Below are 16,820 nucleotides of genomic sequence, written 5' to 3'. Positions count from 1 at the left end.
AGCTGCTGAATGCTACAGAGGAAATTCCTTTCTTTTTGGAACACGGATGGCATCACGAGCACGGTGCTCTCTGCTGACATCTCTGTCCATTTTAGCAACCATGCATAGCAGATGCATGCTAAGGGCAGTGTTGTGGCTCAGTGGTTAGCACTGCTGCCTTGCAGTGCTGGGGACTTGGGTTCAAATCCCACTAAGGAAAACAATAAATAAAGCGTTATTATTATTATAATAACATCAGCAGAGAGAACTGTGCTCATGATGTCATGAGAGAGCATTCCAAAAAGAAAAGAATTTCCTCTGTAGTATTCAGCAGCTAATAAGTACAGGAAGGATTAAGAATTTTTAATAGAAGTAATTTACAAATATGTTTAACTTTCTGCCACCAGTTGATTTAAAAGAAAAAAGGTTTTCACCGGATACCCCTTTAAGGCCCAAATGGGCTGAGTCCTTAAGGGGTTAAATTTATTTCTATACTTTGTACTATAATTATTCTGTCAAATGGGAACTCTCTTTAAAAAGAGGAATAGCATGTTGCCTTTCATATGGGTATTAATATCTGTAGGCTTTACCTTCTGTGTCCATTCGAGTGATCTCAAAAGGCATTGACATTGAATAACATACACTATCAAACACAAAGAAAAAGAACAAAAGAAAGAAGAAATGGGATGGAAAGAATAGAAATATTTTTATGCTATTTATATACTGGACAGTAGAATATTCTAAAAAAAATTATGCTCTTTGTGGTAGCTCAATCTATGGAGGACTTCAGATACAGATCTGTGGTGCACTGCAGTGCACTCAAACAAGTCAGTGGCCCTGATTTATTAAGAGTGTAGTTTTCTTTGAGGGATTCGATTCCCAACAGGTACTTTTATAGTAATATTTCCCTAAGTTTTGCACTTTTCCCTATGTTTAGTTTTTTTTTTCACGACTACACAGAGCTGTGGGGTTTTACAGAGCTCAAATCCACCACATTTTCTGTGGAAACATTAGTAAATATGTTGGGATTTTTTCACAATGTTGGGAATGTGCCCCCTTTTTACGCTTTGTTCCCTTAAAATGGTGTACGACAGTTAGTATGGACACAACTTTCCAGAAGCAGGAAAAGAGTTCATGTTTTTTTTATATTATGTATTTTTGATATTATGTATTTTTGTTCAGTTATAGAACATGGATCTCCTTTATAAACACTACAACAATCTCAGTGTAAATCTGCAATCTCACTGCTGGCATGTTATTAGCTAGTATTCACATTTGTCTACATCAGACTATATACTATATTTGCACCTTTTACAGGTTTCTGTTACATTGTGAACCCTGATTAACATGTAATTAATAACTGCAATTTTCAATCGTATGCTATCATTTGCTCTTTTTGTAATGTTCATTAAGCTTTTTCAGTAAAAATCCAAATGACTCAGTAGCTTAGTCCTAATTTTAGATAAGATACCATATGTAATGTTGAAGCAAAAAAAACATACAGCTTCTGTTGACATGACAATATTCACAAGATACTGACATAAAATTAGTTAAATGTGTAAATATGCTAAATATGTATGCTGAATGTGATGCCCACGAAAAGGTGGAAATAGAAGTTAAGGCTAGCTTGGGGGTAGTAGTCCCTTGGGTAAAGCATGTGGCAATGTCACGTGGGCAGAGTGGTCTGGCTAAACTGATGAGTCCTCTATGAGCCTTTACAACTCTTTAACCCCTTAAGGACACAGGGTTTTTCCATTTTTGCATTTTCATTTTTTCCTCATCACCTTCTAAAAATCATAACGCTTTCAATTTTGCACATAAAATTCCACATGATCACTTTATTTTTTGCACCACCAATTCTACTTTGCAGTAACATTAGACATTTTACCAAATAATCCACGGCAAAACGGAAAAAAAAAAATCATTGTGCGACAAAATGCCTTTTTGTAACTTTTGGGGGCTTCCGTTTCTACGCAGTGCATTTTTGGGCTAAAAATGACACCTTATCTTTATTCTGTAGGTCCATACGGTTAAAATGATACCTACTTATATAGGTTTGATTTTGTCGTACTTCTGAAAAAAATCATAACTACATGCAGGAAAATTTATATGTTAAAAATTCTCATTTTCTGACCCCTATAACTTATTTATTTTCCTGTGTACGGGCCGGTATGAGAGCACATTTTTTGCGCCGTAATCTGAAGTTTTCATCGGCACCATTTTTGTATTGATCAGACTTTTTGATCGCTTTTTATTCATTTTTTCATGATATAAAAAGTGACCAAAAATATCCTTTTTTGGACTTTGGAATTTAAGTAACTATGTATTTTTTATAATTCGGACATTTCTGCACAAGGCGATACCACATATGTTTATTTTTATTTACACAGTTTTTTTTTTTATGGGAAAAGGGGGGTGATTCAAACTTTTATTAGGGAAGGGGTTGAATGACCTTTATTAACTTTTTATTTTTTTGCAGTGTTATAGCTCCCATGCACACACTTATTGTTTACACAGATCCCTGCAAAGCTATAGCTTTTCATGGATCAGTGTTATAGGCGGTCGATTGCTTAAGCCTGTATCTCAGGCTTGGAGCAATCAAATGCCAATCGGAAGTGACGGAGACAGGTGAGGAGGCCTCCGCTCTCGTCCTAGCTGATTGGGACTTCGTGATTTTATCACGATAGTCCCGATCAGCCCTACTGAGCTGCCGGGAAGCTTTTACTTTTATTGTAGATGCGGTGGTCAACTTTGATCGCAGCGTCTAAAGGGTTAATAGCGTGCGGCATAACGATCGGTACCGCACGCTATTAGCCCAGGGTCCCGGCTATCATAAGCCGCTGGGATTGACCCGGTATGACACAGGGTCATGGCGTGACCCTGTTTTAAATACCGGGACCGGGCGTAGGGCATACAGGTACGATCTACGTCCTTAAGAGGTTATTTCAATAAGACAGTTTTGCACAGACTACAGAGTCCATGACCCAGTGGTACATATGTTAAGGTGTCTGGGGTGTACCTGTGATGTTATGTGCAGCACTGATACTGTAGACACAGTTGTAACATAGAAAAAAAATGCAGCTTTACTGAAATCCTCTGTGCAGAATTCAGATAATATAGGAACTCTGTAGCACAGGGTGGCAAGTTACAAAACTTCAGGCTGAATGCATAGAACTTGAGTCACGGTTCCCTTTGCAGTTACTATCCAAGCAACTGACTAAAAGTATTTAATATGCTTTTTGGACTTAGGGTAAGGTTGTTTGTGAAACCAGATACATAGTCCAATTATATTGAACTCTAGTGTAGAGGGCCTACACAGGTTGCATCACTGGGGTGAAAATACTTGAACACTTTATTCAAGGTTTGTGGAACAAATGCCAATTTTAGGGTATATGATAAAATAGTTTGTAGGTGTAGGCCTGGATGGAAGTAGGGTGATAGTGGATTGGTGTTTTTAGCAGTAAAGCAGACAAGGGTGAGGTAGAGTTATCTGTAGCCAACAGAGACCAGGCATTGGTGGACTAGGTATACTTCTATCCAGGCTTTGTGATACATGAGGTGCTGATGTTCCTAAATTTGGACCCTACCTATGCCTCACTTTCTCTCCGCAGATACAGCACCGTGTCTGTTTTCCTGCATCTGGTAACATAGTAAAGATTTCCACACGGCAGGTAGGTACATCAACACTCAACTGTGCCTCTGTTCTAGAAATTTTTTTCTCAAGCCTTTAGATCCAGTGTCACCATCACTTGCCCCTGAGCTGTTCAGATCAGAAGGCCTGCTGACATCCTCTTTAAACTCCTCTTAATCATCCCCACAACTCCTCTCAGTCAGCACTTCTGATGTGTCATTGTGGCCTCTTTGTTCCCCCGTACCACATCTACCATCATGCCTTCCAGGATCCTCACCACGACTACCACCAGTCCCACTAGTGCTATGCTCGGCCACTGCAGCCCCTTCCCCCACCTCAGCAACATGCCCCAAAGGCTGACCATGACTTAACTCCTCCTCGTGGCTAGTGCTATCCTTCTGCGTAGCAGTAAGGGGGAAGAAAAGACAGAGGTGAGGTAACAGACCCTCTAGGATGGACAATTTCTTTACCAGAGATATTTCTTTTGCATCTTTTTGGGGTGATTTTTCAGCAACCTACTTGTCAACTTTAAGTTTCAATGCTTTGGACTGCATTTATCTTACAACAAGGTACATATAAGGCAAGTTATAAGTTGTAAAAAATGCCAGTCGCTTTAGAAGCCTAATGTGTTTGGAATGCACAAGCTTTTAAAAAAGATTTAAGGTGTGTTTGCAGAAAAATATTAAATTCAACAAAACTGTGCCTACCTTTCTCTCTCTTTCTAAATGGTATCTCTTTATCTCTCTAATCTGTAATCTGTATCTTTCTCTAATCACTAACTGTACCTAGTTATGTCTCTCTCCGTCTTGCTCTGGCAGTTCCTTTGGCTCTGTATACAGTGGGTGATGTCACTGCCCTCTTATCTGTGTAAAAATGCCCCCACCTCCCTCTGTCCCATTGGCCTTTGTGCTGATTGACACAGTTAGCAGCAAATCACATGATAGACCTGGGTTATGATGTAATATGCTGATGTCACTCACATAATCTCACTGCCCCTGCCCGCCCTTCTCTTTCAGTCCGCCAAAAAACCAAACCATGCCTTCTGGGGTTTTTTTTGCAATATTTTCTGGCTCGTGCAAACCAAACCGGTAAGAGCTCGAGTATTTGCTGAGCCGGAGAAATCCAAAAGTTTGGCTCACTCATCTCTAGTTCTGTACATGCTTACACATACACAGCTCACCAGTGGTAGCAGCAAAGAGTAAACAGTTATGACTTTCACAGCCGTAATGCCTCAGTGTATGCAGTAGTAGAAAATACAATGCACAATATAGTAGGTAATGAATATTAAACACACAGTATTGAGACTTAAATATATTAAACTTAATTATTATGCTTGTCCCCTGCAGTAGGGGACACTGTACATTTAACAAATATCCATTCATTTTGTGAAATCTATACATAATATTTACAGTGCATAGTGAAAGTATTCGGCCCCCTTGAACTTTTTGACCTTTTGCCACATTTCAGGCTTCAAACATAAAGATATAAAACTGTAATTTTTTGCGAAGAATCAACATCAAGTGGGACACAATCATGAAGTGGAACGAAATTTATTGGATTTTTCAAACTTTGTTAACTGAAAAATTGGGTGTGCAAAATTATTCAGCCCCTTTACTTTCAGTGCAGCAAACTCTCTCCAGAAGTTCAGTGAGGATCTCTGAATGATCCAATGTTGACCTAAATGACTAATGATGATAAATAGAATCCACCTGTGTGTAATCAAGTCTCCGTATAAATGCACCTGCACTGTGATAGTCTCAGCGGTCCATTTAAAGCGCAGAGAGCATCATGAAGAGCAAGGAACACATCGGGCAGGTCCGAGATACTGTTGTGGAGAAGTTTAAAGCCGGATTTGGATACAAAAAGATTTCCCAAGCTTAATACATTTTAAGGAGCACTGTGCAAGCGATAATATTGAAATGGAAGGAGTATCAGACCACTGCAAATCTACGAAGATCTGGCCGTCCCTCTAAACTTTCAGCTCATACAAGAAGACTGATCAGAGATGCAGCAAAGAGGCCATAATCACTCTGGATGAACTGCAGAAATCTACAGCTGAGGTGGGAGACTCTGTCCATAGGACAGCAATCAGTCGTAAACTGAACAAATCTGCCCTTTATGGAAGAGTGGCAAGAAGAAAGCCATTTCTTAAAGATATCCATAAAATGTGTCATTTAACCCCTTAAGGACCAGGCCATTTTACACCTTAGGACCAGAGCGTTTTTTGCACATCTGACCACTGTCACTTTAAACATTAATAACTCTGGAATGCTTTTAGTTATCAATCTGATTCCGAGATTATTTTTTCGTGACATATTCTACTTTAACATAGTGGTAAAATTTTGTGGTAACTTGCATCCTTTCTTGGTGAAAAATCCCAAAATTTGATGAAAAAATGTGAAAATTTTGCATTTTTCTAACTTTGAAGCTCTCTGCTTGTAAGGAAAATGGATATTCAAAATATTTTTTTATTTTATTCACATTTCCAATATGTCTACTTTATGTTTGCATCATAAAATTGGCGTGTTTTTACTTTTGGAAGACACCAGAGGGCTTCAAAGTTCAGCAGCAATTTTCCAATTTTTCACAAAATTTTGAACCTCGCTTTTTTTCAGAGACCAGTTCAGGTTTGAAGTGGATTTGAAAGGTCTTCCCATTAGAAATACCCCACAAATGACCCCATTATAAAAACTACACCCCCCAAAGTATTCAAAATGACAATCAGTAAGTGTTTTAACCCTTTAGGTGTTTCACAGGAATAGCAGCAAAGTGAAGGAGAAAATTCACAATCTTTATTTTTTACACTTGCATGTTCTTGTAAACCCAATTTTTGAATTTTTACAAGGGGTAAAAGGAGAAAATGTATACTTATATTTGTAGCCCAATTTCTCTCGAGTAAGCACATACCTCATATGTCTATGTAAAGTGTTCGGCGGGCGCAGTAGAGGGCTCAGAAGCGAAGGAGCGACAAGGGGATTTTGGAGAGTACGTTTTTCAGAAATGGTTTTTGGGGGGCATGTTGCATTTAGGAAGCCCCTATGGTGCCAGAACAGCAAAAATAACCCACATGGCATACCATTTTGGAAACTAGACCCCTTGGGGAACGTAACAAGGAATAAAGTGAGCCTTAATACCCCACAGGTGTTTCACGACTTTTGCATATGTAAAAAAAATATTTTTTTTTTCACTAAAATGTGTGTTTCCCCCCAAATTTCACATTTTTGCAAGGGTTAATAGCAGAAAAGACACCCCAAAATTTGTAACCCCATCTCTTCTGAGTATGGAGGTATCCCATAAGTTGGCATGAAGTGCATTACGGGCGAACTACAATGCTCCGAAGAGAAGGAGTGATATTTGACTTTTTGAGAGCAAATTTTGCTCGGGGGGGCATGTCGCATTTAGGAAGCCCCTATGGTGCCAGAACAGCAAAAAAAAAAACCCATGGCATACCATTTTGGAAACTAGACCCCTTGAGGAACGTAAAAAGGAATAAAGTGAGCCTTAATACCCCACACGGGTTTCACGACTTTTGCATATGTAAAAAAATATATATATTTTTTTCCACTAAAATGTGTGTTTCCCCCCAAATTTCACATTTTTGCAAGGGTTAAAAGCATAAACTACCCCCCAAAATTTGTAACCCCATCTCTTCTGAGTATGGAGGTACCCCATAAGTGGACCTGAAGTGCACTACGTGCGAACTACAATGCTCAGAAGAGGAGGACCACCATTGAGCTTTTGGAAAGAGAATTCGTTTGGAATGGTAGTCAGGGGCCATGTGCATTTACAAAGCCCCCCTTGGTGCCAGAACAGTGGACCCCCCCACATGTGACCCCATTTTGGAAACTACACCCCTCACAGAATTTAATAAGTGGTGCAGTGAGCATTTATACCCCACTGGTGTTTGACAGATCTTTGGGACAGTGGGCTGTGCAAATGGAAAATTACATTTTTCATTTTCACGGATCACTGTTCCAAAAATCTGTCTGACACCTGTGGGGCGTAAATGCTCACTGTGCCCCTTATTACATTACATGAGGGGTGTAGTTTCCAAAATGGGGTCACATATGGTTGGGTCCAATGTTCTGGTACCATGGGGGCTTTGTAAACACAAGTGGCCTTCAATTCCGGACAAATTTTCTCTTCAAAATCCCAATGGCGCTCCTTCTCTTCTGAGCATTGTAGTGCACCCATAGGGCACTTTACATCCACATATGGGGTATGATCTTGGGTTACAAATTTTGGGGGGCTTTTTTTTATTTTCCCTTGTGAAAATGAAAAATTTAGGGTGCCACCAGCATTTTAGTGAAATTTTTTTCACTTTCCCATCCAACTTTAATGAAAATTTGTCAAACACCTGTGGGGTGTTCAGGCTCACTATACCCCTTGTTACGTTCCGTGAGGGGTGTCGTTTCCAAAATGGGGTCACATGTCTGTATTTATTGTTTTGTGTTTATGTCAGAACCACTGTAAAATCAGCCACCCCTGTGCAAATCACCAATTTAGGCTTTAAATGTACATGGTGCACTCTCACTCCTGAGCCTTGTTGTGCGTCCGCAGAGCATTTTACGCCCACATATGGGGTATCTCCGTACTCCGAAATTGCGTTACAAATTTTGGGGGTCTTTTTTTCCTTTTACCTCCCGTGAAAATAAAAAGTAAAGGACAACACCAGCATGTTAGTGTAAAAAAAATTTTTTTTTACACTAACAGGCTGGTGTAGACCCCAACTTTTCTTTTTCATAAGGGGTAAAAGGAAAAAAAGCCCCCAAAATTAGTAACGCAATTTCTCCCGAGTACGGAGATACCCCACATGTGGCACTAAACTGTTTCCTTGAAATACGACAGGGATCTGAAGTGAGAGAGCGCCATGCGCATTTGAGGACTAAATTAGGGCTTGCACAGGGGTGGACATAGGAGTATTCTACGCCAGTGATTCCCAAACAGGGTGCCTCCAGCTGTTGCTAAACTCCCAGCATGCCTGGACAGTCAGTGGCTGTCCGGAAATGCTGGGAGTTGTTGTTTTGCAACAGCTGGAGGCTCTGTTTTGGAAACACTGCCGTACAATACGGTTTTTTTATTTTTTATTAGGGGGACAGTGTAAGGGGGTGTATATTTTGTGTTTTACTCTTTATTATGTGTAAGTGTAGTGTAGTGTTTTTAGGGTACATTCACACTGGCGGGTTTACAGTGAATTTACCACTAGGAGTTTGCGCTGCGGTGAAAAATTTGCCACAGCCCAAACTTGAAGCAGAAAACTTACTGTAAACCCGCCAGTGTGAATGTACCCTGTACGTTCACATGGGGGGGCAAACCTCCAGCTGTTTCAAAACTACAACTCCTAGCATGTACTGACAGACCGTGCATGCTGGGAGTTGTTCTTTTGCAACAGCTGGAGGCACACTGGTTGGAAAACCTTCAGTTAGGTTCTGTTATCTAACTCAGTATTTTCCAACCAGTGTGCCTCCAGCTGTTGCAAAACTTCAACTCCCAGCATGTACTGATCGCCGAAAGGCATGCTGGGAGATGTAGTTATGCAACAGCTGGAGGGATCGCAACTCCAACTCCCAGCATGCAGAGACAGCTGTTTGCTGTTTAGGCTTGCTGGTAGTTGCAGTTTTGCAACATCTGTAGAGCTATAGTTTAGAGACCACTGCATAGTGGTCTCCAAACTGTGGACCTCCAGATGTTGCAAAACTACAACTCCCAGCATGCCCAGACAGCAAACTGCTGTCTGGGCATGCTGGGAGTTGTAGTTTTGCAAGATCTGGAGGTGCACAGTATAGAGATCACTTTGCAGTGGTATCAAACTGTAGACCTCCAGCTGTTGCAAAACTGCAACTCCCAGCAAGCCTAAACAGCTCTCTGGGCATGCTGGGAGTTGTAGTTTTGCAACATCTGGAGGGTTACAGTTTAGAGACCACTATAGTGGTCTCAGACTGTAGCCCTCCAGATGTTGCTAAGTAACTCACCGGCTTCAGTTGGATCCAGGGAGCTGCGTCGCGGTCCTCTTCTTCCGCCGCTGATCGTCGCCGCTGCCGTCGCCGATGGGTAAGTGGATCTTTGGCGCCGGTCCCTGTCGGTTTCCCCGTTCTGCCCCGCCTATTGTGGGTGGGCAGGACGGGGAAACCGAAAGTAAACCCCTCCGCCCCCGATCTGCTATTGGTGGTCGTGTCTAGACCACCAATAGCAGAGATAGGAGGGGTGGCAACCCTGCCACCTCACTCCTATCGCTACAGGGAGATCGTGGGTGTCTAGGACACCCGCGATCCCCCTTCTATTCCGGGTCACCGGGTCACCATAGACCCGTATGACCCGGAATCGGCGCAAATCGCAAGTGTGAATTCACTTGCGATTTGCGCCGATCGCTGACATGGTGGGGTCTAATGACCCCCCTGGGCATTTGCGCGGGGTGCCTGCGGCGGGGACCGAAATTCCCACGGGCGTACAGGTACGCCCTTGGTCCTTAAGTACCAGGGAGCAAAGGCGTACCTGTACGCCCTTGGTCCTTAAGGGGTTAAAGTTTGCCACAAGCCACCTGGGAGACACACCAAACATGTGGAAGAAGGTGCTCTGGTCAGATGAAACCAAAATCAAACTTTTTGGCAACAATGCAAAACATTATGTTTGGTGTAAAAGCAACACAGCTCATCACCCTGAACACACCATCCCCACTGTCAAACGTGGTGGTGGCAGCATCATGGTTTGGGCCTGCTTTTCTTCAGTAGGGAGAGGGAAGATGGTTCAAATTGATGGGAAGATGGATGGAGCCAAATACAGGACCATTCTGGAAGAAAACCTGATGGAGTCTGCAAAAAACCTGAGACTGGGACGAAGATTTGTCTTCCAACAAGACAGTGATCCAAAACATAAAGCAAAATCTACAATGGTATGGTTCACAAATAAACATATCCAGGTGTTAGAATGGCCAAGTCAAAGTCCAGACCTGAATCCAATAGAATCTGTGGATAGAATTGAAAACTGCTGTTCACAAAAGCTCTCCATCCAACCTCACTGAGCTCAAGCTGTTTTGCAAGGAGGAATGGGCAAAAATTTCAGTCTCTCGATGTGCAAAACTGATAGAGACATACCCCAAGCGACTTACAGCTGTAATCGCAGCAAAAAGTGGTGCTACAAAGTATTAACTTAAGGGGGCTGAATAATTTTGCACGACCAATTTTTCAGTTTTTTATTTGTTAAAAAAGTTTGAAATATCCAATAAATTTCGTTCCACTTCATGATTGTGTCCCACTTGTTGATTCTTCACAAAAAATTACAGTTTTATATCTTTATGTTTGAAGCCTGAAATGTGCCAAAAGGTCGAAAAGTTCAAGGGGGCCGAATACTTTCACTATGCACTGTATCAATATTACCTGAGAGGCAACATATAGCAAAATATTGTAGGTGTCATGAATGTTGTCACATAATGCCTCACAGCTATCTTTTAGGTGCATTCTTTTAGGGGTAATGTGGCACTAGCTGATATACCTGATATGGGCATCTTAGGCTGGGTTCACATATATCAGGCATCCAGCATAGTTTACCTTTGGCGTGCAGAGGCAAACTGATGCTAGAACTGATCCCATTCATTTGAATGGAACAGTTCACAATCATCCAGTGTCTCAATTTTGACGCCAGATGGTTGGACACAGAAACAATGGATACCGGATGCCATACAACCGATGACAACTTGTCATCAGCTATGGCAACAGCTGCGTCCAGATCTAGGCTGAGTTCACCTATGCCGCATGCCGGACATATGTGAACCCAGCCTTACAGAGTCGTAGCATCAGCTGGTGTTGATGCTGCCTTTGAAATTGGCTGAGCCAGGGAAACATAAATAGGTAAGCAATGCACAACAGAATTATGCTGATATGCTCGCTTTTGACTGGTTGAAGCACCTGAGCAACATATGTTATAATCACACTCTTGCTCAGCTTCACAATGGGAGTCTGTCCATAAGAGATATTTGGATATATTATAGTCTCTCTCACTTGCTCACGTTTTTTATATCTTTTTTTTTTTTTTTTTAGGAAAGTCTCTGGCTATGTTTTAGCCTTTCTATTGTTTCTATCACTTACTTATCTGTATTCTGGGGCACATTCAACAACTTCATAATGTTCATGTCTTAAACCATCCCCTGCCTGGTAATTTCCAATGTCATTTCTTTGAGTTGTTTGGAGCATTATTTCATTTTCATGGTGTGGTTTTTGGTCAGGAAAATGTCTCATGCACTAGAAAATAAGAATAATGATATTATTATATCTTAAAGTATTCACAAAAATGCATTAAACTCATAGAAACATGGGTAATATTAAAACCATCCTATACACGTAAACTGGGAGCAACACAACATTTTAACTGATAGACTTTGAAAAAAAGTTATTTTTGTTTTCAGAAACCCTACAAATATTAGAATGTCACAAAAATCTGAAGAGCATCCATCACAACAAGCTGCATCTTCTGGAACACTTGTTAATTTAAACAATGTTCTCTGTGAAAACCAAGTATTTTGGATGATTGCCAGGCTATGTGGAGTAAAAAAATAATAAAATGCTGTAAAAGAGATGTGGAGGGGGACTGCTTTGTTAAGTTTCTTTTATGATTGTAATGTAGTTTATAATTACTTTTCTGTTTACTGTGCCTTGATATAGCTAATTTTCTGATTTAAATAAAGGGCAGCATTTTAAATGTGTGATTTTATTTTTATAAAAACCATTCAAACAATGGTGTTATCGCAAAGCAACTTGTTTAAACTATTGATAATACCTTCTTAGCACACACAGCGTAAAAGAAGATTCTGGTTTAAAGGGGGTACTGCAGCAAAAAGTAACTTATCCCCTATTCACAGATCTCCTGCACGAGCCCCAGCTCTATAAAAGGAGCGTGTGCTGGGGTCGGCACGCACCCCTTCATTTTCTATGGGGGCGCCGAAGAGACCCGAGTACTGTACTCAGGCATCTCTGCCGCTCCCTTAGAAATGAATGGAGTGCTTGCCAACACCAGGATGCGCTCCTTTCAGAGAGTCAGGGCCTGTGCAGGAGATCGTGGTGGGCATCAGCAGTAAGACCCACCTCAAACTGACACTTATCCCCTATCTTATGGATAAGGGATAAGTTAATTTTCACTGAAGTACCCCTTTAACCCCTTAAGGACCAAGAATTTTTCTGTTTTTGCAGTTTAATTTTTTCCTCCTTAGCTTTTAAAAATCATAATCTTCCACCTATAAAAATCAATTTATCTTTATTCTGTAGGTCCATACGATTAAAATGATACCCCAATTATATAGGTTTGATTTTGTCGTTCTTCTGGAAAAAATCATAACTGCATGCAGGAAAATGTATACATTTAAAATAGTCCTTTTCTGACCCCTATAGCTTTTCTTTTTTTTTTCAAGTACGGGGGTGTATGAGGGCTCATACTTTGTGCCATGATCTGAAGTTTTTATCACTACTACTTTTGTTTTGATCAGACGTTTTGATCTCATTTTATTCATTTTTTTATGGTATAAAAAGTGACCAAAAACCTGCTTATTTTTTTACGCGTACGCCATTGACCGTGCGGTTTAATTAACAATATATTTTTATAATTTGGACATCTCTGCACGCGGCGATACCACACATGTTTATTTTTATTTACACAGTTTTTTTTTATTTTATGGGAAAAGGGGTGTGATTCAAACTTTTATTAGAGAAGGGATTAAATGATCGTTATTAACTTTTCTTTTCACTTTTTTTTGCAGTGTTATAGCTCCCATAGGGGGCTATAACACTGCACACACTGATCTTTTCCATTGTTCAATGGTTTCTCACAGGAAACAATTGATCATTGATTCTGCCGCTTGACTGCTCATGCCTGGATCTCAGGCACTGAGCAGCCATTCGGTGATCGGACACCAGGAGGCAAGGTAAGGGACCCTCCAGCTGTGTCACAGCTGTTCGGAATGCCACAATTTCGCCGCAGACATCCCGAACAGCCCCCTGAGCTAACCGGCATTGTTTTACTTTCACTTTAACTAAAGGGTTAATACTGCACGGCACCACGATCAGTGCCGCGCGCTATTAGCCACGGGTCCCGGCCGTTGTTAGAAGCCGGGCCCGATCCGCTATGATGCGGGGCCACGCCGTGGCCCCACGTTATAGAACGGGAGCGGACTCAGGGCGTATGGGTACGCCCTTGATCCTTAACAGGTTAAACAGATTTGTAAATTACTTCTATAAAATGCTTTAATTCTTCCAGAATACTGCTGTATTCTCCAGATTAAGTTATTTTCTTTTTTAATTTATTTTCTGTCTGACCACAGTGCTCTCTGCTGACACCTCTGTCCATGTCAGGAACTGTCCAGAGTAGGAACAAATCCCCATAGCAAACCTCTCCTGCTCTGGACAGTTCCATACATGGACAGAGGTGTCAGCAGAGAGCACTGTGGTCAGACAGAAAAGAAATTAAAAAATAAAAGAACTTCCTCTGTAGTATACAGCAGCTGATAAGTACTGGATGGGTTAAGATTTTTAATAGAAGTCATTTCAAATCTGTTTAACTTTCTGGCACCAGTTGATTAAAAAAAAAAAAAGGTTTCCACCGGAGTACCCCTTTAACCGCTTAACAAAGCCGGATGTAAATGTACGTCCTGGTGAGCTGGTACTTAACGCACCAGGACGTACATTTCCGTCCTATGCATAGCCGCGAGCAACGGAGCGATGCTCGGGTCATGGGCGTCAGGTCCCGGCTGCTGATAGCAGCCAGGGACCCGCCGGTAATGGCGGACATACGCGATCGCGCGGATGTCCGCCATTAACCCCTCAGATGCCGTGCAGCATCGCGGTCACTAAAATGGATGATCAGAACGCCCGCAGCACTGCCGCAGCGATCCGATCATCCAGAACGGCAGACCTGCCTCCGCTGCCTTCCACGGGTCTTCTGCTCTGGTCTGCGATCGAGCAGACCAGAGCAGAAGGTGACCGATAATACTGATCAGTGCTATGTCCTTTGCATAGCACTGAACAGTATTAGCAATCGAATGATTGCTATAAATCGTCCCCTATGGGGACTATTAGAATGTAAAAAAAGTTTAAAAAAAGTAAAAAATAATTGAAAAACCCCCTCCCTCAATAAAAATGTAAATTTTCCATATTTCACCCCCAAAAGTGTAAAAAAAATATTTTATATACATATTTGGTATCGCCGCATGTGTAAATATCCAAACTATTAAAATAAAATTTTAATGATACCGTACGGTGAACGACGTGAACGTAAAAAAAAAAAAAAACAAAGAATAAAGAACACATGTCATTTTTACCGTAGATTGTACAGCGTGAAAACAAAACCTTCCAAAATTTTTATAAATTGAGGTTTTCTTTTTAATTTTTCCACACAAATAGTATTTTTTTGGTTGCGCCATACAACGTAAACTAAGTGATGGCATTACAACGGACAACATGTCGTGCAAAAAACAAGCCCTCATACTAGTCTGTGGATGAAAATATAAAAGAGTTATGATTTTTTGAAGGTGAGGAGGAAAAAACAAAAATTTAAAAATACAATTGTCTGAGTCCTTAAGGCCCAAACGGGTTGAATTCAAATGTGTGTGTTTTTAACTTAACTTTTTTTTTTTCCCTTTTAGCCTCCTTAGGGACTTTTAGGAGGAATCATTTGATTCCTCATACAGATCAATGTGGTTGCATAGAACCACATTGATCTGTGTGCTCTGCACTCGATTGATAAAGCCTGTTCCTGCCAGGCTTTATCATTCTGAGTGCAGGAGCCGCCGTGGAAGGAGAGGTAAGCCCTCAGGCTACCTCAGCAGTGGATTGCCCCCCGCGCGATTGCGCTGCGGGGTGGGGGGGGGGGAATCCACCCCACATGACCACCAGGGACTGAATAAAGGCACCTTTAGACGCCACTGTCAGCTTTGACAGTGGCAATCTAAAGAGTTAATAGCCGGCCGCGGCGATCGCCGCATGTCGGCTATTAAGGCCGGCCCCCAGGTACAGGAATCAGCTGGGGGCTGGCCGGTATGACGCGCGCTCGAGTCGGGAGCCCACACCATACCCAGTTAAAGGCACATGGACGGGTATAGAAGTCCATGGTCGTTAATCGGTTAAGGTTCCCAAAGTCAATGTCAAATGTGAGCCAAACCCACCAACTTCAGTGGGACCGAAAGACTGTCTAAAGTGTATGTACATATTAAGGGGCCAGAAATAATTTATCAAATAGTAGACAAGTATCTTAACGCTATGGAGTATCTTGATGTTGTATGAATAAGAAGTAGTATACCATATTTTCAAATTTAGCATCCTCTTAGAATTATTACAATTTAAAATATAGAAATACCCCATGTGTGGAAGTCAAGTGCCCTGCGGTTGAACTACAATGCTCAGAAGAGGAAGAGCGCCATTGAGCTTTTGAAGAGTGAATTCGTTTGGAATGGTAGTCAGGGGCCATGTGCGTTTACAAAGCCCCCCGTGGTGCCAGAACAGTGGACCCCTTTACATGTGACCCTATTTTGGAAACTGCACCCCTCACAGAATTTAATAAGGGCTGCAGCGAGTATTTACACCCCACTGGCATTTGACAGATCTTTGGAACAATGGGCTGAGCAAATGAAAAATTTTATTTTTCATTTTCACGGACCACTGTTCCAAAAATCTGTCAGACACCTGTGGGGTGTAAATGCTCACTGTACCCCTTACCCGAGCCTGCTGCACGACATCACTGCCCGCCAATCTCCGACACCTATCGTCACCCGCAGCCTCCGCAGATCGGTAAGTGGACTCCGGCGCCGGTCCTCTGTCGTTTCCCCGTTCTGCCCCGCCTATTGTGGGTGGGCAGGACGGGGAAAACAAAAGTTAACCCCCCCCCCGCCCCCGATCTGCTATTGGTGGTCGCGTCTAGACCACCAATAGCAGGGATAGGAGGGGTGGCACACCTGCCACCTCACTCCTATCCCTTCAGGGGGATCGTGGGTGTCTTAGACACCCGTGATCCCCCTTATATTCCGGGTCACCGGGTCACCATAGACCCGTAATGACCCAGAATTGCGCAAATCGCAAGTGTGAATTCACTTGCGATTTGCATCGATCGCGATGACTGGTGACCCCCCTGGGCATTTGCGCGGCGTGCCGGCTGATCAATATCAGCAGTCACCCCGGTCCGGTCCCCTCCCGGCGCGTGGCGGGGACCGAAATTCCCACGGACGTATGAGTACGTG

General features: G+C 42.1%; 1 long non-coding RNA gene across 1 annotated transcript in view; it reads right to left on the bottom strand.

Annotated features, from left to right (window-relative positions):
• Positions 1-11,816, bottom strand: part of LOC130309231 (uncharacterized) — an 82,195-nt gene extending 70,379 nt beyond the window's left edge. Inside the window, exon 1 of the long non-coding RNA XR_008857932.1 lies at positions 11,692-11,816. This is a non-coding gene — a long non-coding RNA (uncharacterized LOC130309231). The remainder of the gene's footprint in view (positions 1-11,691) is intronic.
• Between the last annotated feature and the right edge of the window lie 5,004 nt (positions 11,817-16,820).

This window comes from Hyla sarda, chromosome 1 (genome assembly GCF_029499605.1).
Source record: "Hyla sarda isolate aHylSar1 chromosome 1, aHylSar1.hap1, whole genome shotgun sequence".
Taxonomy (NCBI): domain Eukaryota; kingdom Metazoa; phylum Chordata; class Amphibia; order Anura; family Hylidae; genus Hyla; species Hyla sarda.
This window is presented reverse-complemented; position numbering and strand designations above follow the sequence as displayed.